The 24,539-nt window shown below is 38.4% G+C and overlaps 1 long non-coding RNA gene and 1 pseudogene across 8 annotated transcripts in view; one reads left to right on the top strand and one right to left on the bottom strand.

Annotated features, from left to right (window-relative positions):
- LOC112134369 (uncharacterized) overlaps window positions 1–24,539 on the top strand; it is a 305,398-nt gene that overhangs the window by 242,308 nt on the left and 38,551 nt on the right. For 5 of the 8 annotated variants that reach the window (XR_008527002.2, XR_008527003.1, XR_008527004.2 and 2 more), the window contains one exon: window positions 379–3,384. The exons of 1 other annotated variant lie outside the window; for it this stretch is intronic. This is a non-coding gene — a long non-coding RNA (uncharacterized LOC112134369). Of the gene's footprint in view, window positions 1–378; window positions 3,385–21,352; window positions 22,125–24,539 lie in introns of those variants that run through there. 2 more of the 8 variants (XR_008526996.2, XR_008526997.1) reach the window with 2 other exon arrangements.
- LOC100456840 (small ribosomal subunit protein uS13-like) lies at window positions 17,396–17,964 on the bottom strand (annotated as a pseudogene).

Here is a 24,539-nt window from a genome sequence, read left to right as displayed (position 1 = left end):
GTGTGTGTCCCACTACACTACATGCTCCACAAGGGGCATGAATAAACAGTAATATTAAAATCTACATCATATCTATTTTAGGCTGGGCTGCAAAGAAGTAGATCCTGAGATACCAATTTTTGTGGAAGTAATTTATTAGGAATGTCTCAAGAAGCAGGAAGTTGTGGAAGGGAAGGAAGCTATACAAAGGTGCAATATCAAGTACAATCCTAGAAAATCTAACTTAGGTTCAGCTCTACAGTGGCGATCTGGAGTCAGTTAGATTATACCTCAGAGTTGTTCCTATCTAGGACTGGGGAGCTGGGCATTTATACTTCCACACTGGTCAGTCTCAAGGGAACATCAATTTTCAGGAAACTCTGGTTCTCTGTCACACAGGACATGATGGCAGTCTTCCTCTGACAAGGAGAGAAGATGCTGGCTGTGAAGAGTTGATGTGCACCCAATGGTGAGGACCCAGAGGCATATGGGCAGAGCCTGAGAACATCTCCTACAGTTTCATAAGGTTTTCCATATAAGAAGCACGTTAATAGAAGAAGCAAGTTATATATGCAAGTTCCAAACAAGAAGCACGTTAATATAAGGAGCAAGTTAATGTAAAAAGCACATCAAGAAAATGTCCTGTGCTCCAAACTGTAGGCTAGGTGGAATTGTTGCAAAGGGCCTCCAGCCAATAAGCTTTATCCTACGTAGATAATACTCGTGCTTATGTTCTATTTATTTTAAAAATTTATGTAGATGCTACTGTGGTTGATAAAATACAAGTTCATTTACAAAGTGTTATTGAATTGATAACAGCTTGTTGTTTTACTTTAGTAACTAGGGACGTAAAAGGCATCACTAATATTATTATTATTTGGAAGACTCTCACATACTTTTGGCATTGTAAAGGTATTTTCAAGCTCACAAATATGGGAGCCCTAATGTAAATGTTCATAAATTCTTTATCACTAAAATATAACTGGTTTTTTTTTTCAGAACTGAGATGGGAAAAAGTGATGTGAAAGAAGCAAGTAATTTTTTTTAGAGTAAATGGTTATTCAAGTTGGATGAAGCATGGTGGGAAATTTTCTTAGGTCTTGAGACAAGAGCCTTGGCTCTGAACAAGTCACACCCCCAATTTCTATGTATTTTTTGAATAACATATTATTTTCCTGCTTTGAGCCATGGATACTGGAAAAAGGCAGCTGTAAGATGTTTTAGTGAACATAATACACTGTCACTATAAAAAGTGTTTGCTGTTATAAAACATTGTTTCTCACTTCATTTCACATAATCATAACCCATTAGGCATCTCTGTCTTTGACCTTCAATAAATATCTGAGGACACAGAGAAAGCTACACATGATATAATGGATTTCTCCACTTTCAATTTGTTGAAGAAAAAACTTCTCTTAGGTTCTCTGATTCTGATTTCCATTTCTTTCTTTCTAGTGTGGTTACCCTTTTCAAGTACACACTATTTTTATGTCTGTATCCTAATTCTGTCAGGTTCAATGTAAATGATTACACAAGAGCGGTATTTAACACATGATTTCTTAGCAACTGGCCAAATCACCAGCATTTTATGGGACTTTTCCTTTTCTTTGGGCATGAAACTAGGAAGATCATTCCACAAATGTTTCGACTCCCTCTAAAATAAAAGCCAACTTGCTCTCATTCCAAAACTCAGGAACTTTTACTTTTGAACTGACTCTTTTTTCCTTTTTCTGCAAATAATTTTGTCCTCTTTAATATCACAGCTCTTGTTAACATATTTCTTACAGGCTTGATCAGTAGTTTTCAACCAGGGAAAATGTTGCCCTGCAGAAGACATCTGGTTATCACAACTGGGAAGTTGGAGAGGATACTGGTATCTACAAGGCAGAGGTGGGGGATGCTGCTAAGCATCCTGTAACGCTCAGGACAGCCCCCCACAACAAACAATTATCCAGCCCCAAATGTCAATAGTGCCAAGATTGAGAAACCAGAGCTAGATTAAGGTCTTGCCTCCATGTTTTTAACTACATGGATGCTGACAATAGTTTATAAGCTTTAGAAGCTCAGTAATTAAAATCAGTCCTTAGATTTCCACACAGTGAGGAGCAAATAAGATCAAAGCAAACCAGTAGAGATTGGCTCCCTCACCCTTCTAACACATGGAGGTCAGATACCTGTCCTTGAGCTTGTGAGAAGAAGCCTAAATACCAGGATTCAGATGCTTAACACCCTGTGTCACTAGTGGGGTCACAATAAGGTGACTGAGCCTCTCATCACTTCCTCCAGTAGATGATTAATTACGAAGAAAGGTCTCTGCATGAACTCAAAATTTCAGCTGTCTGCCAAAGCGAGTTGTCTGTGTTCAGGAAACATCTCTTTCAATTCAAGCCACCAGAAACTGATTATGCCTAACCTACATATGCTCTTTGCAGAGCCAGCCTTCCCAGGCAGATAAAAGCCATGAAATTTTATACGCATTGTAGAGTGCTAAAAATTTGGATGGCAAATGCACAAATACTGCCATCAATATCCTCAGGCTTAGAGCTGCTATTAACATCAGGCGTACATACTATGACTTTATTTCCTAAACTACATAGATAGTGCTTAAATGTATGGATTTATTATCACATTTGGCATATTTTATTTATAGCATAAGAAAGGTGAAACATTCTGCAGCATTGCATGTTAAGATTAGGATTTATTGTCCAGGAATCCTTGAACAATTTTATCAAAAGCCCATTTCTAGGTGGTGTTTTTCTGCAATAAATCATACAGCAAGAATCTATCAGTGGACACTAGGAAGAGATAAATGAGTGTAGAGGAAAGAGGGTCATCACAGATTTTTTTCTGTATCATGACCTGTCATTGGCAGAAATCCATTTATTATGGTTCACAGACCATTTTTTTTACCTACTCACTGTGTTTTCTGTTCGGGGTGTTAGCTAAGATGAAATGAAAACTGGGCCAAATGTAAGCTATCAAAATCCATGAAGACAGACATAACTTAAAGATCATGAGATACCAAAAGTATCCATTTTTTTCTCCTTTCATGTAGCTGTAAATTTTTTTGAAATGTCTTTTTAAAATGTAAATATTTTAATTTTTAAAGTAACTGTTTCACTCAGGTAGGTTAGAATACAAGTAATAGAAAATTCTGTTGCAGACTAGAACTTTGCCCCAGAATGTTGTTTTAGCAGAAAAGCAGAAACGGTATCTAATAGTTGTTGAGTAGTTGTCAAGCACCCCCTCAGTGAGTTTTCTGTCCTTCTCTTACATCCTTTCTCATTTAATCTGTAATCAGGACCCTGTAATTTGGAACAAGACCAGGTACATGAAGAAATAAATGCTAAATGCCAGGCTAAATGCAAGAATAATTTTTATGAAGTTGTTACTACTATTATAATTGAATTTACAATTTACATTTGATTGAAAGAATTCGTTAAAATGTAGCATTTCAAGTTTCTTCTTTATTATATTTATTTTTGTACTACCTTCCCTCTACAAGTTGTCTAGGCAAAGAAAATACTTGTAAAATGAGTTTCTGGCTTCTTAAAATGACACACTAACAAGCATACATTGAGTGAATGCTGTATTTCCACAAACATTTTCAAAACAGCTTTTTTTTGAAGAGGAGGCTTGCGGGGGAATGGGGTGGTGCCCATCTCTGCACACTCTGGGATAGGGATCCATCAGCTTGAGATAATACATCATGACACCCTGGAGAGTCACTCTCCCTCTACAGCCCTTCACAATAGAGCCCCAAATGGACACTTGCTTTAAACATAATATGGACGAGCAATAGAGAAAATACAGATGGACAATTGCTTTTCTAGTATATGACCCACAGCAGGTCCCAGCTCCTTTATTTCAAGAAATCCCGAGTAATTGATGTCCCCAACTTACCTCCTCCTTCCTGGGCAGGTGAGGACACCCCTCCATCTAGGAGCATGTAAGCCTGAACAACAACCCTTAATCCACAGAAAGGAGCCAATAGCAAAACTGAAGTGAATGATCCCTTCCTCTAATTTATCAAATACAGTCAGCCCGTCTACAATGCTTGATTGGGAGAAATTGCATCAGTGTTTTTGGTCATGGGTAAAACATCAGGGACTAGATGAGGCAAGTAAGGTAATTGCCTGAGGTGCAAAATTTAAGGGGAAATGAGGAAGGTGCCCCAAAACTCAGTGATCAGAATAAATAATATTTTAATGATATTTTTAAAACTTAAAATTACTACAAAAACTTCATGATGAGGAAAATATCAAAATCTTAAAAACAAGATTGATATTACTGATTTTGTTGTTCTAGAGTGGCTCAGCATGGAACTGCCCAGTATACACTGAAATAAGTGGAAGAGAAAGTTAAAGGGAGCCCATCGCTATCTTTGTAACTTCAGTGGTTCTAGTTGGATGCGCTGAACATCTTCTGGAAGCAGAAATCTATCATGTGTTGTCAATGCTGTGAAAGTTGTGCTTGGGAGCGACACATTGGAGCTGATGGTGGTAGCTGACTCACAGGGTGTAGTCCTGGTCTGCCACTCACAGTTGTGTGACCTTGGGCAAGTCATTTGACTTTTCTCATGTCACTTTCCTTTCTCAAGTCAACATCCTTAAAAGGATGTTGGAGAAAAATAAACATTTTAAGACATTTCTGGAACCTGCCCATATCAACAAGAGACTTGGATGGATTAAAATGGATGATTTGGCCATTGAATTGAGTATTTATTCAAGGTTAACCTGAATTATTAATTATTTTGTTTATTCTCCAAATAACATTTCATTAGGTCGCCTTTTACCTCCTTAATCTGAGTACCAGAGAGACCCTGACTTCAACTCCAAGGGCTGGTGGTAAATTCTATTTCATTCCCTGCCAAGATTATATCTGTTTTGAGGATTCATAAAAGACTTAAGAGTTTATTAATCCTCTGCTTTTAATTAACATTTTGTTTGTTTTAGTTTTTTGTTTGTTTTTGAGACAGGGTCTTGCTTTGTTACCCAGGCTGGAGTGCAATGGCTCAATCACAACTCACTGTTACCTCAAATTCCTGATCTCAAGGGATCCTCCTGCCTCAGCCTCCTAAGTGGCTGGGACTACAGGTGCATACCATTATCTCAGCTTATTTGGGTTCTTAAAATGTGTGATGTTACATGACTCACTCCTTTCCAGCTAAACAGTCCATTCCTGTGGGGATCCAGATAGAACTAAAACTGGAGAATGGGATCAGAGACGCAGGTCATTGCTAGTCAATTTTGGAGTGAAGTCCATTAAAAAGAAGATTTATGAAGAAAGTGGTTTTGCATCACACAATCATCTCAGAGTTTTCTAATTGGCTATGTTAATCAGATTTTACCCTGATATTAGTAACTTGAAATTTCATTTAAATCCTTTGCCCAATAATTATTCCATCTTTTCCTTTATAGAATCTTGAACACTCATTTTTGTTTAAATGTTAGCCAATATCTTGAAAGTACTATGCCCAGTTTTTTTTTTTTTTTGTAATAATGGAGTATTTCATAAAGGAGTAATTATAAATCATAAATGACAGAAAACAGAAATATTTTATTCTTTTTTATTTGAGCTAGGAAAATTTGAACTATCAGACCAAATAATCCCACTTAAGGCCTCTGTTGTACTGAAATCATAAAGAAAGTCTGATTGTGTGGTATGTGTGAGAGAGAAAGAGAGAGATCACACATGGGCGTGTAGAAATCTGAACTTAACTTTTCTCTTGCTTCTCCAGTGACAACTGGTCCCCATCTACCTGCTCTGTAAACCTTATTATCAGCAAAGAAGTATACAGAGCCTTCACTCTCCTCTGAAAAGCAAGTTAAGGTTACCTGGGGCTGATAGTACATGTGGTGTTTGATTATAAGCCCAATGGGGAGAATTTAAATACTTAACCATTTAAGATAACTTAGATCAATTGTTATAAGGGGAGTGACTGATGGAAACAGAGGAGAAGACTGACTGGACTCTTAACCCATTGCAGGGTGTAAATTAAAGGCTGTCTTTGGCCATTTTAACTTAGTCCAGACATTGTACACAATTATTGTCTCAACAGGATAGAAGAATAAAAGGAGCTTGCTTCCTTTGCCACAGGTTTTTTTCTTACCTTCCCTGACGTCTCTGAGGGTGGGGAGGCGGGAGGCAGAGAAAAACAGAGAGACAGAGAGAGAGAGAGAGACAGAGACAGAGACAGAGAGACAGACAGAGAGAGAGGGAGAGAGAGGAAGAGAGAGATGCATGTTACTTTATTAGTTTGGAGAATTAACCTGAAAAGGAATGTGAGTCACATGTTTGTTTAAAGCACTCCTATGTTAATTGACCAGAAATCTTCAGTTGGCAATAAAACATTATGAATTTAGAGGCAGAAAAATAAAGTTCCCTTTGTTACCAGAGAAATAAAGTTGTATCTGGGAAGGTGACAATAACAAAAACAACAAAAAAAAGCTTTTCGGAAATGATGGTTTGATCATTCTCACCTAAGAGTTGTTGTTAAACAAAATTACAAGCCAAAGAGATGTTGACATTATCTTGTTGTATTTTCAGCTTTTTGGGCTGCCTTCTTGGGCTGATGTTTAAAGGATTAGAATGAAGCTTAGCTTCTGTGTGTTTTTGAAACTTCCCACAGATCAGCCTCTGAGAAAAAATGCACTGGTGTATCATGTTTCTAACACTTAAAGATCTAATTGGGATATTGTTTTGTACATGCTGTTAGACACTGTAGTGACAAGAAGAGTCCTAGCCCACATTGGCCAGAAGCCAATACATACCTTTTCCGAACAAAGTGCAGGATAATTAAAGAGCAACTACCGAGAGAGCACTGCAGAGCCTGCACAAAAATAGCCATCAATAAAGTGCTGGAGAGCTAGCTCCTTGGGAACGTTGAGCGCTCCTTCCTATATTCACTTTGCTTTTCAAATACAGTTCATCAGAGCTATTTTTTCCCTCACTTTTTGAGTATTTTATAAGTAGTTCTAAATTTTTTTAAAAATTAAATATCTCCATCTATTATCTATGCAAAATTACCTGAAGAGCACCGTCAGGAGATTCAAAGTGTATTTCATAAAATTTAAGGGAACCAAGGCATTTAGAAGCTTCATTTCAATTACAAATGGATAACTAAGAACTAAATAAAATACATAGGGTATTTTTACATCAGTCACAATTCTGATTCAAACAACCTATTTAAATGTGCACAGGCCTTTCAGGCAGAGCCACTCAAATGCCCTTGCATAGCAGGTTCTGCAAGTAAATCAGGAAGGCGTTAGGATTGTATAAAACCGCAACATGACCCTGGTAGGCTCGATTACCTTTCCAGCATAACCATTTAAAAAATTGTTTTTCCATTCTTTTTTTAAAAAACGAAACAAAGCAAAACAATTTTGTACGAATCATGAAGCATTGAGAACCTCTGAGTAGCTGGTTCTTACAGTGACCCTAAAGGATTTACACCAGAACTTCCCAACACCACTAAAGGGAACAATGCATATAAATCCCTTCCGCAGTGATGGGGAAATGGGATCCTTAGAAAGCTCCTTCTCTATTCAATGAAACCTGCCAATTTTTTACTCTTAAAATATGATTCCATCCACAGGGCAACTTCAAAATGGTTTCTCCACATTTCTTTAGATCCTGTGTAAATCAAGTGCTGTTCGGCAGATACCATGTATAAATCATCCATATTTTAGCCCCTCTCTTTTTATAGAATGCATTTGCAAGATCAATTTTTGATTCTGCAGAGCTCCCTTTACCAGCTTAAACTAAAGATGGCTTGCTTTTTTGTGTTGGTTTGCCTTTTTCTAAGTGACCCTCAGAAAACACAATGTTAGTCTAAGCTCAGCGCACAATTGTCTGGCAAGGTCAAATGGAGAGTTATAACAGACAGGCGTCTATTTATTTATACATGTTGCTGTGTGCTGAGGAGTTAGCCTCAACACAATCAAGTTTTTAAATCATAGAACTTGCTTTCAAATCAACTTCCTCAGGACAGCTGAAGGATTCAAGTCAATAGATAGTCTGATGTTGGTTTTTTTTTTAAATTAAATCTCTATAGGGTCATTTAATGATATTGTTAGGATGCTTGATGCAGCCCCCAGGTAGAAGACTGTCTGCAAAGCATAAAGAATGAGCTGCTCTCCTTCTGCCACAGCCTCTGCTGATTTACAACCACTTTGTGTTTGATGTTGGACAGGATAATTTCATCAGTCTCCAACCCTTGTGATCACGTCCCAAAATGACTCGTCAGGTGAAGCCCCGGCAGAAGATTGCTTGTCACCTGTAGGAAGTAGCTGTCTGCTCTGAGTACTCTTTCCTCATAAATGTAATCATCTGTTAGTTATTCATTGAGCTATACTTCATGGGCTCGATGGAGTGGTGAGGGCAAGGGACCAACTCTTCACTGGGAAAATGCTTAGAAACAACGTTGATGCTTGTTTTGTTTTTCTTTCTTCTCTTTCGCATCTCTTTCTCACACAGGAGGAAGAAATCTGCACCTGGGTTCATTTTTTAAGGTTACTATGGAAAACATCCATTTAAGTACATTTAAGAAATTTTTTTAATTAAAAAAATTTCACAGTTGAGGAAATGGACTTAAAGATGGTGGGTAATTTGCCAAAGGTCACATAGCTCATCAGGTTTGCCTTCTTCTTTCATGAGGACTGTTGATGTTTTATTGAAACCCAGTCAGTCTTTATGGTGTTCCTATGTGTTAAGACTAAGCTCCAGGAATTCTCACTAATTTGTGAGGAAATGTTTACACCAATGGCTGGCTGAACTTTGTTGTTATGACTCATTTCCCATTGGTGAAGATACAATTTATTTATCCTGTTGGAATGGATGTGTCTATCTTATGTGTATCCCAGATTTGTTTTTGAGAAGAACACAACACATTTGATTTCACAGTTTCACAGGTAGAGAGGAATTTGCCTCAGAATAAATTGTATCTTGAATCTCACCAAAATCTGATTTAGATAATATTTAGATAAGACTTTGGACTTCAGATTTTTTAGTTGATGCTGGAACAGGCGAAGACTTTTGGGGCTGTTTGGATAGAAGGAATGTGTTTTGCATGTGAGAAGTACATAAATTTGGGGATATCAGGGGTGGAATGCTATAGACTGAATGTTTGTGTCCTCCCAAAATTCGTATGTTGAAATTCTAGCCCCAAATCTGAGGATACTGGTAGGTAGGGCCTCTGGGAGGTACATCATGAGAATAGAGCCCTCATGAATAGTATTAATATTCTTATAAAAGAGACTCCAGAAAATTTCATGATTCCTTCTGCCATGTGAGGACTCAATGAGATGACTTCTGTCTATGAACTTGGAATCAGGCACTCACCAGACACTGAATCTGCTGGCACCTTGACCTTGGAGTTTCCAGCCTCCAGAACTTTGGGAAATAAATTTCTGTTATTTATAAGCCACTCAGTCTTTGCTATTCTTTTGTAGCAGCCTAACTAGTCAAGACAAAGCATTAAGAAAATAAAACCTATTATAGGTTCTGTTTTGCTTTTTAAATAATTTTTAATTGTAAATAAATATATGTGAATATATGGCTACAAAGCATTTAAGGTATGCTGGGTTACGTATCTTAAGCATTTTAGGTATATTATCCACTTAGCCTTCATTTATTCTCATAAAGTAAGTTCTAGTATCTTCATTTTACAGGCAAAGAAATAGAGATGGTAATTTGCCAAATGTCAAATAGTTCATCATATCTGCATGATTTTCTTTATTTCTAACTAATTAGCAACAAATCATTATTTCAATCAGGTGACACAGTTGCCTCTCTTACACTTTTAAGCTTAATCTAGAATGAAATAATTTACACTATGTATTTAGGCATCATGGTTAATCTAATACAATTCTCAGCTAGCTACTTCATTCATTCATTCATTCATTCATTCATTAATCTAACGTCTATTAAGCATTTTCTGTGTGTCAGGCACTAGGGATACAGAGGTGAACAAATTAAATACAGCCCTTGCCCTTGGTGGAGTGGAGGACTCACCTGAGTGTCCAAGTCATAATATAAATTATGCAAATGATTGTTTCATCACTGCCTATAAGGGCCTCAAAGAAGAAATCAAGGGGCAATGAGTGTGTTTAGTCAGCGTGGCTGAAGCAAATCTCCAGAGGATGGGTCTCTTAAGTTGGGCCATAGAGGATGTCTATCTCTCCAAATGACACAGGGCCTCTCAGGGAACCAGCATGCAGCAGATATATTCACCCAACAGATTCATTGTCCCAAATCACTGCACAATTTCTCTTCTCCCTATCTTAGAATGATTTGGCAGAGAGGCTTCGGGGACCTCAACAGTGTAGTTGCCTTGGTATCTTAGTAAGGGAGAAGAGCAGAACTTGAGAGGGACAGTGAGCTTAGGGTTGTGCTCAGCAATCCCAACCTGGATGTTGAGGGTGGGTGGACATGAACTCAAGCTTTACTTGGATCAGTCAGTCTTTTTATCTTAGGGGTGGTAAATGGGACACAGGTACAGGAGATTCAGAGCAGTGGCCATGCTTGAAGTTAGGATTCTTAGTAGGTTTGAAGCAAGATATTAAATAGTCTTGTAGGTCCCCATAAGTTCTCATCCAGTTGATTCAGGGTCCTGAGAAGCATTCTAGGTCGAGGCACAGTCCCAGGAGCAGATCTGCAGAGTATTCAAGATATAGTCGGGATCTTATTAGTTGTCTTGAGATGGATTAGATCAGGGCCTGGGAAGGGGCTAAGCATGCAGTTTAGAAGCTGCAGTGAGAAGACCTAAGCATGTCAGGTTCCAGAGCTATTATCTATTCCCGTGCTTAAAATAAACTGTGCCAATGCATGTAGGTTGATCCTTCTGCCGTGATGGGCTTGACCAGAACATTCTTTCCATCCCTAGTTTTGTATTAATAATTGAATTCCCAGAGCACAAATTTGCTTTCCAGATATCACCAAATACATCTTCATCAGGGACCCCAGTACTGCAGGCCCTTTGTTGGCACTTTGCCCAAACTCATCTACAAAAAAGTAAAAGGTGTCTGCTCCTCATCAGTGAGGTATCTTGATATTCTCTGGAGGAAGAAAGACTTTTCTGCATAAAGCAATATAAGGCAAGGTATTAGTAGGTTTTCTGCTGCTATAATAGAATACCAGTTTTATTTGGCTCATGGTTCTGGAGGCTTGGGAAGTCCAAGAGCATGGCATCAGCATCTGACAGGGCCATCCCACGGAGGAAGGGAAAGCAGGCACATGAAGCAGGGAAAATGGGCCTGAACTCCCAAGATATCTAACCCATTCCCTCCACAGTGGCATTAGCCCACTTATGAGGGCAGAGCCCTCAATACCTAATCACCTCTTGAAAGTCCCATCTCTTCATTGTCATAATGGCAATTAAATTTCAACATGAATTTTGGAGGGGACATTCAAACTGTAGCAGGTAATAAATGCAGTTAATAACTGTAATGAAGTAAAAGTGACATGTAACTTTATTAGCCAGGGTTCTCCAGAATCAACAGGGCGTGTGTATGTGCCTGCCTGTGTGTGTGTGTGTGTGTGTGTGTGTGTGTGTGAGAGAGAGAGAGAGAGAGAGAGAGAGGTTTATATTAAGAAATTTGCTCATTTGCTCACAGAATTGTAGGGGCTTGCAAGTCCCATAAGTAACCTATAGTTTACTCCAGTTCATGTAACTCATACTTCCCAAATTCCCATTTCCTTTTTTTTTTTTTCTTGTTAAAACATGTCCTTTTTTTTTTTTTTGCAAGAAAGGATCTTTCTCCCAGGCAGGAGACTTAACAAATAGCAAAGCAATGACATTTAGACATAGTAGGTTTTCAATAATTTTTGTTAATATATAATAAATGCATATATTTTTGGAATACATGTGATAATTTGATACATTCATATAAAGCATAAAGATCAAATCAGGGTAATAGGGACATCCATTATCTTAAATATTTATCTCAATAATATTTAATTTAAAAATGAATGAATGGATGAATGAAACAAAAGATCCACCTTCTCTTAAGTATAATATAAAGAGCAGGAATTGGAAGGCTGATGTTCTGTTCTGTAATATGCAGACTGAACAAATAGAAAGTCCCTCTGTTATGGAAGTCTCATGAATGTGAGAATAAATTTATCTTTCTGCCAGCTAGGATAGGGCTATTATCCAGATTATGCCTCCTAGCAGAGCCTATTCAACATCTACATAGAGTCATTGGTGTTCAAAAGAGAAGGGATTGACCCTTTAAAAAGTACACCATAAAAAATAGACTGGTTGGCTATGAAGCTGCCTGCAAACGGCTACAATTATAGTGCTGGATAAATAGTACCTTATACTATAGGGGTGGGGGTGAGGGTAAGGGCAGACAATGGGGAGAGGACAAACAATGGAAGAAGCAAGAAAAAAGTCTTGTTTTATAAACCAGGATAGCAAAATGGAAGGTGAAGACAAGAAGGGACATGGCACTCCTTCCCAAAAGGTCAATTTACTAAAAAAAAAAAAAATATATATATATATATATATAGAATTGGTAGAGCTATAGGAAAATCTTTTTATATTAAAACAATTATATCTATATTATCATAGAATATAATATTTACATAAATTGTTGAGCAAAATATTAGTTTTCTAGAAAATTGTGACTGTGATGAATGTTGTTTCAAGGTACTAAAAGGGTACTGGTTGAGTGCTGCGTGAAGTGGTATCTCATCCAAGCCCCATAAGGAATTTATGAGGTTGAAATTCTTAATGTCTTTTTGAGAATGAGGCAGCCAAGGCACAGGACAGTTCATTGACTTGCCCCTGCTTAGATAGCTGGTAAGTGGAGGGCCCAGCCCAGACCTTCTAATCCAAAGCCCACGCTCTTAACGACCACCTTATCCTAGTCCTCGTTCCCAGACCACTGTTGCCCCATTCTAATCTTCCACCATCAAGGGTGCTCTACTAGAAGAGATGGAAGAGAATCTAAATTTGATCACCTCACCAGAATCTTAATGACTCCACTAATTGGAGCTGATTAGTCAGGAAATGTTAGGAGTCAGATACAAGTAAGCCACTGGGGAAAGAGATGGCTTTGTTTGGTTTTCCTTTCTAAGCTTGTAGAAGAAAACCTAAAAACATGTAAAAAGGAACTGACAATTTCAAGATTGATGTGCTTTTTCTTGTTAAGGCTAAATATCAAAAACTTTAAAAATAACTAAAAAGCAAACAGCAATAACCTTTTAAGTGCTGTGATTCTGGAATATGAGTAGAAAACCAGGGTTTGTTTGTTTGTTTGTTTGTTTTTCCTAAGTAAGGGAGTTATGATATAATTGCAAAATATAATGTAAGACTAATGAGAAAAAGAACCTTTTTGATTTGCCCACTCCTGCACCTCCAAGACCTGGAGCAATGATAGGTACATAGTAGTTGTTCAATAAATATTTGTTAAATGAATGAATGGTGATAAAATTAGGAATTAAATCATTGAAATGGTGCACTCTGGCCTGTGCATGATGTTTTGTTTCTTCTGAATATTATTAGTGTAATATTTGTTGTTCAAGAAATGGACAGTTATTTAAGTCATTTATTTAAAAGTTCTTGTTTTATTTTTAAGAGACAGGGTCTTGCTTTGTTGCCAGGCTTTGGAGTGCAGTGGCATGATCATAGCTCACTGCAGCCTTGAACTTCTGGGCTTGAGCAATCCTTCCACGTAGCTGAGACTATGGCACGTGCGACTGTGCCTACCTTAAAAGTATTCTTCTAAATACTTAGCCTTGCTTGATGGCTGTTACCTGATAATGACCTTACAAACCTATGGGCAAGAAAGAGCCTTGGGTGATTAACTTTAGCAAATGTAACCTATTTCAGTGAAAGAGCCACACTATACAGAACGAAAGTCCCAAATTTAACACATCTTCTCCAGTGTGGCATATTATTTAAAAGGTAAAAATTATATCCTCTTAATTTGCATGTATTCAAATATTAGTAAAGTTGAACATGTTACCATATGTGCACTAGCTTTTTTTCTTTTTTCTTTTGTTCTTCTTAAATTTTCCTAGATTACCTGTCAGGAGCTTGGTGTTCTTCTTATCAATATGTATGAGTTTTTTAATATTTTTTGTGCAATGTTTTTTGTATATATACTTCCCCAATCTACTGCTTGCCTTTAGAGCAATGTCTTTTAAAATAGAAAATTCTCAAAATGACAATATCAAATCTACAAGAGAGGCAAAGAGTACTGTAAGGAATATGCAGAATATTAGCAATTCCAAGATAAAGTTTTCTTAACAATTTTTTTTACTTAACTAAATTCCCAAAGTCATTTGCTCTAGTAATTCATCAGTCACAATTGGAGAATAAATCACAACCATGATACATTCTGCTGTAATGAAAACGGTAGTGACTGCTTATTACAAAAGAAGGTGTGTTTTAGAACAAATTTAGTCATTGGCATACATCTAAATATTTTGGGATTTCTCTAATATTCATGTCATTAGAACAAAGGAAGCTCAGTTTACTTGTATAAAATGGTAATCTGCTCTTAAATGGAATTGGATTGCTAATATGCTTAAGGGATCTGTAAAGTGATCTGGGGAGCAAGGCAGCCCATTAGCATGCCACCCCCCATAGACCAAATGCCTTTCATTTAAACTGAGGCAGTGACCCCTCCCAAGAGAGCAATAGCACTTTCTCCAATTCATTAATCTCGTAGGATTTGGTGGGCAGCTTCCAATTTACAACCATGTCCTTCCCAAACAATGAGTGCAAACTTTATAGAAACTTAACCGTGTGGATTTTATTTCCCTGGTCTTAACTGCAGCAGCACTGAGGTGAAGAACAGCAGGATAAAAGAAAATCCTGTGTCTAGCTCAGTGTATCAATGTCAGGAAAGAGGACAGCAAAGGTACAACTGGGAAAGGCAACACGCCTGTACCTCAGACCAAGGGCTTCATTCACCCACTTCATGTGGTGAGGTCATTCTGTCACAGCAGGCAGATGACTTTTCAGTCTCTGACTGATGACTACTGAATGAGTCTCTGAATGATTATGGAAGGAGTGATGTATGTTTCACATTTAAGGCCAACTCCTAGATCACACCTCCACATCAACAGCTGGTTGTTAATCGCCTTGTATATACAAGGTGCTGCGTCATCAAAGTGTAAAGAAAGACTAACTGGAGTCATGGCATGGAATTACCTCGGATGTTGCAGACTATAAAACTTACTGGAATTTTTTTTCCATATGGACCCAAATATGCCTTTGTGTGATTTGATGTTTTTCACTTTCTAGTATGAGAACACAAAGTAAATTACTTTCAATTATTGAGTTCTGAAGCATTAAAAATTGGTACTTCTGTCACCAAAGACAGCAATAAAACTGGGGGAGAGTGGCACAGGGATAAATAATTTCCACTTATTTATGTTCATTAGAAATTGCCAAGTAGGTTCATTTACTCAAAAAGAAAAGTGTCCCCAAGTTGGGAGGTGTCATGTTCCACTAAGAGGAAATGTTTCTTAGGACCAAATTAAAACACACAACTCTGGGAAAAAAGGTTTATTTTAGGTGTTGTGATAACTGACTCCCAGCCATAATGCTCCAAGTGGGCACCAGTAATGAGGGTTTCCTTTAATAAGGTTGTTTTTCTTTAACAAAACCATATTAAATGAAATAGAAAGAAAAACAATGTTTGTGTCAATGAAACAGGCTTTTGTGGCATCACAGCCAATGACCATGAGCACAGACAAAGTAGAGGGGCTGGCAACAGGGAGCATCTAAGTGCAGCCCTAGAAGGCAGAGCTTTGGCACAAGCCACATTGTGTACTCCAGAATTGCCTCCTGTACTTGTAGCAAAGATAACTTACCTGTTCCCGCTCCTTTTGGAAAGCTTGTGGCTTCTTTGAAGCATGGCAAGTGTCCCAGCCTTCCCTGGATGAAGACTGGTTGGTCCACTGGGAAATGGCTGCTGCTGATAATGCCGGTATGAACCTCTGCAAGACAGAGGAAGGACAGTCTTTGCAAAATAGACCAAATGTTAAGAGTTCATGGGAAAACACTTAAAATAAAACTATGATCCCTTTCTAAACAATTATAACTTACATGCAGAGAAGAAAGTAACTTGGACACTCCTTCTATCTACCACAAAAGGAGATGTAGGGCCTTCTTTACTCTTTAATAAAGCACCATTGTTTTTTCATGATTTTGCTTTATAGGGCTTAAATTAAAGGGAAACTACACTATGGAGAGGCAACTCTTTTCTTTTAAAGCTTTTATAGCACCTATATTGGCAAACTCCCTTGTGGGTCAGTGCTTGTTCTGAGATGACTTTTTTTTAAACTAAAAATATTTCAAATCATTATCATGAAAAAACAACTACAGGTCAAGAAGTAAACTACCATCTGGGCATGACGGCTAACACTTGTAATCCCAGCACTTTGGGAGGCCAAGGCAGGTGGATCACCTGAGGTCAGGAGTTTGAGACCAGCCTGGCCAACACGGTGAAACCTCGTCTCTACTAAAAATACAAAAAATTAGCCGGGCATGCTTGCGGTTGCCTGTAATCTCAGCTACTCAGGAGGCTGAGGCAGGAGAATCGCTTGAACCCCAGAAGCGGAGGGTGCAGTGAGCCGAGATCACACCATTGCACTCCAGCCTGGGCAACAAGAGCAAAACTCCGTCTCAAAAAAAAAAAAGAAGTAAACATCATAATGCCATATAATTTTACATAAAGAATGTCCCAGAAATCTTAGTGCAATCCCCTAAGACAATCAATACATGTCTTGAATTCACTTCTCTTTTAAGCGCCCAGAACATGCTAGATATGTACCATCCTTGGGCAAAGAGAGAACATGATCACTCAAATTCTTTTGCATCATGCTGGAAGTAGTTGGCCTATCCCCAAAGCTTGAAGGTCTGGTAGGCCCAGTTGTTCTACTGACTCTGGAATAGAGAAACTTTTAAGTCAAAAGTTGCCTTCTTTGGTAAGGATTGTAACCTGGTATTTTCAGTTATTTCATTAAGTTTACCACATAATTATAATTGAAGAAAACATAGAGTTCATTTTTAACCCATTATTACAAAATTCTTCACTTCAAAAGTTGTTATTAGAAAGGAAAAATTAGCCTTTTAACAAAAACGAAGTTTGAAAAGCATTATCAATATATAGAACAGACACATGACTTTTAAACTTACTTTGTTATATAGGAAAGACAAATGAGAACTTAATCTTTTAAGAAATGCCTGTGAGTATCTCCATCTTTATTTCCATGAAATTTCATAAGGACAGCAGTAATAATATAACAGTGGCTCTGAGCCACTGTTTCAGCAATGTGTGGGCTGTTTATTTTTTTCCTCTTTTTTTTCTTTGGTGACAAAAACTATATTAAATGCAAAAAATAATCATTAATCAATTTTTTAGCTGCATAAAAATGTGAGTTCATTAGAATTGGGTTTTTTTTTTTTTTTTTAGGTATACAAGCTATTTATTAACAGACAAGGCCTACAGACTTATTTCTTCTTAGACACACCAACGGTATGGCCACGGCAGCCAGTGGTCTTGGTGTGCTGGCCTCGGACACAAAGGCCCCAGAAGTGGCACAGCCCTCTATGAACCCGAATCTTCTTCAGTCACTCCAGGTCCTCATGGAGCTTGTTGTCCAGAACATTGGCTAGGACCTGGCTATATTTTCCATCCTTTACATCATTCTGTCTGTTCAAGGACCAGTCTGGGATCTTGAACTGGCATGGATTCTGCATAATGGTGATCACACGTTCCACCTTATCCTCAGTGAGTTCTCCTGCCCTCTTGGTGAAGTCAATGTCTGCTTTCCTCAACACCACATGAGCATATCTTCAACCCACATCTTTAATGGCAGTGATGGCAAAGGCTATTTTCCACTGCTCATTGATGTTGGTATCAAGTACTCACAAAATATGCTGAAACTTTTCAGGGATCACTAGAGACATGGTGGCAGCACAAGCAGAGGCAGGCAGGCCTCCTGTGGAAGACCGAATTAGTTTATCCAAACCATATGTACTAATCAGAGTAAGATTTAGTCCAAATGTGGGTGACAAGTACTAAGTTTCTGTAAACACAAGCTGCAGGAGCATCAAGCAGAAACTCAAGAAAAGCCTCCTTTAGATGGTGAAGATGATACTAAGATTTAAATGATGAAAAGGAGTTAGCCAAAAGAACTAGGAAACAAAATGTTCTAGGCAAAGGGAATAGCATGTTCCAGAGTCCAGAAGTGAGAGTTTGGCACAGCTTATTAGGAGATTTGAAGTTACAGCATCCTGGGAGAATGGTAAAGAAAAGTCTGTAGGAATAAACAGCTCAAAATGTAGACTTCATCCCAAGGATAACCACTAAGGGGCTTTAAGGATGGGATTGGCAAGATTAGATTTGCATTTATTAAGATATTTTTGTAACTGCCCAGAGGATGGAACATTGTGAAACATTTGGAAAAACCAGTCAGGGAAAAATATACAAGGTATTTGATTTAAAGTGTAGGTTAATTTGAAAGATAAAAATTATAAAATGTGGACAAAGTCGAGATTCTTCCTGGGTTCACTGTCATACTCAGGAGTTGAACTCTATTTACCAGAAAATAAAGAAATGAAAGGTTACAAACATAGAGAAACATGATTGCTGTATTGTTACTGTTACTGTTGTTGTTGTATGTTGTTGTTTACATCAGTCTTGCAGTGACTACATTTTTTGTCAATTATCTATGGCAACATGAGAAATCAGTTAGTATAGTTTAAAATTACTATTCATTTTACTAACCTCACAATCTATAAATCAGGAATTAGAGCAAGGTTCAGTTGGGAGATTCTACTGCCTCATGTGGCAACAACTGGGGTCACTTGATGATACTGACTTGGTAACTAGTCTGTCTGGAGGGTCCAAAAAGGCTTCAGTCACCAGTTTGGTGTCTTGGCTGGAAGGCAGCATTCAGCTGGGCCACTGTATCTCTCCATATAGTTTTAGGAACTGCTCACATGGCCTCACCAGCAGGGTGTACAGACTTCTTACATGATGGCTTAGGGCTCTAGTAGCAAGTATGCTCTTTTCATTTTGAACATGTCAGTCAAAGCTGACATAATTCCTTTAACAACTTTATGGAATACTTGTACATCAAATTATATTCCATTCCACAAAGCCTTTCAAAGTAAGTCCTTCTCTATCTAGGGCTTCCTGAGAGGCTGCTGTGAGACAATGGCTCTCAGACAGGAGTCCCCAACCCCCAGGCCATGGACCAGTACCAGTCCATGGTCTGTTAGGAACCTGACCACACAGCAGGTGGTGAGCAGGCAAGCGAGCATTACCACCTGAGCTCCACCTCCTGTCAGATCAGCATTAGATTCTCACAGAAGCACTAACCCATTGTGAACTGCACATGTAAGGGATCTAGGTTGCACACTCCTTAGGAGAATCTAACTAATGCCTGGTGATCTGAGGTGGAACAGTTTCATCCTCTCATCCCAAAACCATCTCCCTCTGGCATGCCCCATCCATGGAAAAATTGTCTTCCATGAAACCGGTCTGGTGCCAAAAAGGTTGGGGACAACTGCTATACAATTTTTAGAAGCCCGTTTAATCAAAAAAGGCTTAAAGGCACGTCCTCGAGATCTTTAGAAGATCTTTCGTCTAGAGAAAAGTGTCTAGAAATCTTATCTTTCTAAGGTCTTTACAAAGTTTCATAATCTCATGCTTGACTTCAACTTTACCCTGAAACAACATTTTACTGCCCTAGATTCAATCCTTGCCTTAAGGCCATTTCTTACTTTGAGAATCTTTTGCTGCCTCAAGAAACTATCTTGGGCTTACTACATTTCCTCTAACTTCTGCTAGTTCCTTTGATAGTTCATTTTTATCTTCTCATATTTTATTATAGGGGGTGAAAAGAAGCCCGTTGGAACTTTCTATATCTTGCTTGGAAATCTCCCCAACCAGGTGCATAAACACATTAGGCATTAGGCATTCTTTCTATTTTTCATGGGACCACAGGTGGCAGGTAGCCAAACCTTCCACCACTGCATAACACAAATTCAGCCTCTAACACTATTTTCCTCACTGTCTTTCCAGCCTTCACTAATGGTTTTCTTAAGGCCTCTACAGCTTTTAGTAACAGCCTCCTCCTTACAAGTAAGCTTCTCCTGAGTGTGGGTGTTTTTAACTTAGCACTTGATCGCCAAAGCCCAAGGTAGTATGAACCCCAAATATCTTTCCTAACTATATTCTTTGATTATTGCACACAAGACACCTAAAATAAGCAACCCTTATAGAATTTTGTTAATGTTAGAAGCCATGTGACTTCTTGAGTGCTGAGATATCTAATAGGTTCTTAAGTTGATCTGAGAGGGAGCACCTGGGAGAAAAAAAAAGTGGACACAGCGTTTTAGCCTCCCAGGATAGACCAGTACTGCCCATATGTCTTTGTACTATGCCCTTGAAAAAATAATAATAATGGTAGGAAAAAAATAGTCAAGGAGGCTAGCATTTTGAAGGGAACATGGGAAAGCCTGGAGAAAAAGGATCAGAAGCAACTGGAGAGAAGAGTGGGTGTGAGAGAAGAGAATTGTGGTTAAGGACACAGCTCTGAAAATGGACAGAGGCTTTAAGAGGCTTTTGATCTACACTTTTATTCAGATAGCAAATTCTGAAAACATCTGAGGCTTTTTGCCTTTTTGTCACTAATACTTTATCGGGGCTGCTTCAAAATGAGTTTTAACAGAAGCACTTTAAAAAAGATTGAGACAAAAGATTGAGACAAAAAGATAATTGCACACTCAGGCTTGTAATTTCAGAAATTCACAATGTTAAGTGCTCCAAACACACTACTTCAAATTTGGATTCCCTTTCACTCTTCACGAAAGACCAGTCAAGTCAGATTAAAACTGATCACTATTTTCGAGTCACACCAGCAAATGGCTGGAGTCCATTGTCAGAGTGGAAAAACTGTATTTTTTCCATAATTCAAAAATAATTGAAAGAATATAGCTCATCAATTTTGAGATAATGAATTTTTTTAGATAATGGTTAAGTTCAGTCCAATCTTAGAAAATTCCAGCCCCAAAGTTTTTTTTTTTTTTTTTTTTTTTTGGAGAAAATAAAGAGAAAGGAATCGATGAGCAACAACGGCGTGTTAGAGCAAAAACCATCGTTTTTAGCTGTTATCTGTCACAGTCCCTAAAGAAATACAGAATACATTTTTAAAGATACATTTGTTGACAAAAGTCAAGAGAAAAAATATACTCTCCTGAGTCAAAAGGAGTCACCAACAAATTGTGATACATTTAATTGCTCAGGGTTGATGAGAGGTGGATGAGGAAGAGGGAAGGAGAGACAAGGAGATATATTCCTCTTGAAGCACTGAGGGTAGTTTATCTTCATATATTTTACAGGTGTTTTATACCAGCCTAAAGCGTAGTGCAGGCCCTTACCTTGTCTTCTCCAGAAGAAAAGAAGAAAAAGAAAATGCAAACAAAAAATCATCATCTTGATGGTAAATAGAGGAGGCACTTGTGCAGCCCTGGCCCCTGTCATTGTCTTCACTGTAAGCCGTGTCAGAGCCATCACATCAGGTTGCCACCACAAGATGCATGCAAATAGAGAGAGAGCAAAGCAGACAGCGTGCGCAGCCACCACCTGCACATTTCAGATTGTTGGCAGGTACGTTGCAGCAGACTAAAACAGAATAATTACTGGAGATAGAGTTGGCAAGTATAGTGTATGGGAGAGGCATTCAATTGCACGTGAGTATGATAGGTGAACTATAAAAAAAATGGTGGAGAGGGAGGGGGAAAATTCCCCATTAAACACCAGACAGCTGGCAATTCTGATCTTCCCATTTTGTTTCCTATGAAATAAGAAAGGCTGACCTATGAAGTCAGATGATAGCAGATTTGGGACCATTGATTTAAGCAGGGGACAAAGAGAGTAAACTCTAGGTCTGGAGAGGAAGAGGACCACCTTGAACGCTGAATGGAAAAAGCCGTCACGGGCCAGGGACATACTGGGAAAGATGTGAGAACAGCACAGTACATGAATACATTCAGGGTAGACTATTTCTTTGTAAACACTGGGATTTTTATTTTACCTATCATAAAACTGGGCCAGTCACTGTTCTAAGCACTTTACATTTATTAACTCATTTAAGTCTCTGAGTGACCTTATCATTGCTCTTCTTAACATCTTATATTATATATATATATAGATTTTATATATTTTATATATTTATATTTTATATATATAGATGAGAAGCCAAGTCATGGAGAGTTAAGTGACTTGCCCAAGATCATTTAGCTGTTGTGGCAGGATAGGGAATTCAGCCCAGGCCACCTACCCCCCAAGTACACACTCTTAACCACAACATTAGGCTGTCTCCTAATGAGAATGTATAGGTTGCGCCAGGTGCAGTGGCTCACGTCTGTAATCCCAGCACTTTGGGAGGCTGAGGTGGGCAGATCACCTGAGGTTGGGAGTTTGAGACCACCCTGACCAACAAGGAGAAACCCCATCTCTACTGAAAGTTCAAAATTAGCCAGGTGTAGTGGCACATGCCTGTAATCCCAGCTACTCCGGAGGCTAAGGCAGGAGAATCACTTGAACTCGGGAGGCGGAGGTTGCGGTGAGCAGGAGATTGCAGCATTGCACTCCAGCTTGGGCAACAGGAGCAAAACTCCGTCTGAAAAAAAAATAAAAAATAAAAACAGAGAATGTATAGGCATGTTAAATGGGATGTTGTCAGAAATTTACAAAGAACAGCAACCAAAAAATGATCATTTTATGAAAGTTATCTAAACTATTCAAAGTGAATAGCATTATGTTCCCGAATGTTATTTGCATAAGAGCATTTTTTCTGTGTAAATCTCTGATAACATCCTATTTATCAAAGTTTTATCAATTGAATGCCTAAAACATATTATGACTCATTCTTTAAAAAGCTGAAATATGTACATATGTATGTTACACACTTTCCCCAAATTGCAGTTGCATGTTGGGCTGGGATGATCGGCCTGAAGGTCACAGACCATGGGGCCATTAGCATCTACCTAGTTTTTATCATTTGAGCCACTCCTAACAGTAGCACCTTAATTTCACCCAGCCAGAGTCCATGCTCCCTTATCTTCCTAGCAATACCACCCTTCCCCCATTTCCTCAGATATCTACTCCAAATTAGCGATTTTCCCTTGGCAATCCTTATTAAGCTAGGAGTAACCATGTGACTTGTTACCCTCATTAGATTAAAGAAAATAAGTTATGTCCTGTTATAACCCAAGGTTCCTTTCCCATTTCTCTCTCTTTCTCTCTCTCTTTCACTCTCCTTCTCTCTCTCACTGCATGAGGTCAAAGAAACATCCAGCCCTGGCGGTCTTCTTGCATCACCTACAAGGTAAATCAGCTTAGTACAAAGCCTGACAACTGCAGAAGGGGAGACGAAAAGAACTAGGTCCTTGATAGTATCATTGGGCAGCTGATTGTACTGTGCCTGGAACCTACTTGACCTTTGAGCTTCCTGTCTTTTGAGACAAATTTCCATATTGTTTTCCTGTTACTTGAGGCCAAAAGCATCCTAATTGTTACAAGCCTAAGACCTGCACTCTTAAATAGAACACTTCCCTGCATGCTCCATCTAGGCCCTGAGCAGCTTTAACACCAATATCCAAATACTTCTGGATCTAGAGTTTTTAGCTGTGAGACCCTTTGAATCTAGAAGACTCTTGGAGGCTGTCCAAAGTTATGAGCAAATAAGCTTTGAGACTCTCTTAATGTACTCTGTACTCTGGCAGTAGCAATATCTTGGAAAGGAGTAGGGTGAGAGTAGACCAATGAGGATCAGTGGGCAGCAGAAATTTGTCAGAGGAAAGAGTCTTCATTTTCTTACTGGAGTTGCTATTTTCCCCCTTACAGCATTGGTGTAGTGGGTAGGAAAAAGGGCACATTTTTCAGTAAGAATGCTAATATCAAACATTGACTTCACCACTCATTAGCTGGGTGACCTTAAGCAAATTACTTAGCCTCAATAAACCTGTTTCCCCACTTGCAAAAATAGGAGTAATAAACCTGTTGCCTCTATTCTTGTGAGGATTATAGATAATAGATTCTCAATGACATGTACTAAGTCCCCAAATGGTAACGATTATTATGATCTTTGATTCTGCATCACTAGTTTCCAACACTCTCATTTATCCAACAAACAACTATTGAGCACCTACTATATTGCCAAGTATTGTCATAGGCACCAGTGCTTAGTAACACATTTATTGCACATCAGTATATATTATAAGGAAAATATTTATGCATTAGGTCTAGAAATTAGGTAGATACTAATCAGATAGATGTGAACAAGTGTATATATACCTCTATTTTTTGAAATCTTTCTCTTAGGATGCATTTTCCTCCTTTTTCAGTCCTATTATAACTTACTCAAACAAGAAGGTACAGAAGCTAGGACTTCCTTTTAGGAAAATCACATTCTTGTCTCCTTCTAATCCAAACTTTGTAGTCTACTTTGTTAGGGAAAAGATATGGTAAAGTTTGAAGATGAATATGAAGAACTCTATGTGGGAAGAATGAGGACAAGTCCAG

Source organism: Pongo abelii, chromosome 6 (assembly GCF_028885655.2).
Source record: "Pongo abelii isolate AG06213 chromosome 6, NHGRI_mPonAbe1-v2.0_pri, whole genome shotgun sequence".
Taxonomy (NCBI): domain Eukaryota; kingdom Metazoa; phylum Chordata; class Mammalia; order Primates; family Hominidae; genus Pongo; species Pongo abelii.
Note: the sequence above shows the minus strand (reverse complement) of the source record. Positions and strands in the feature narration are given on the sequence as shown.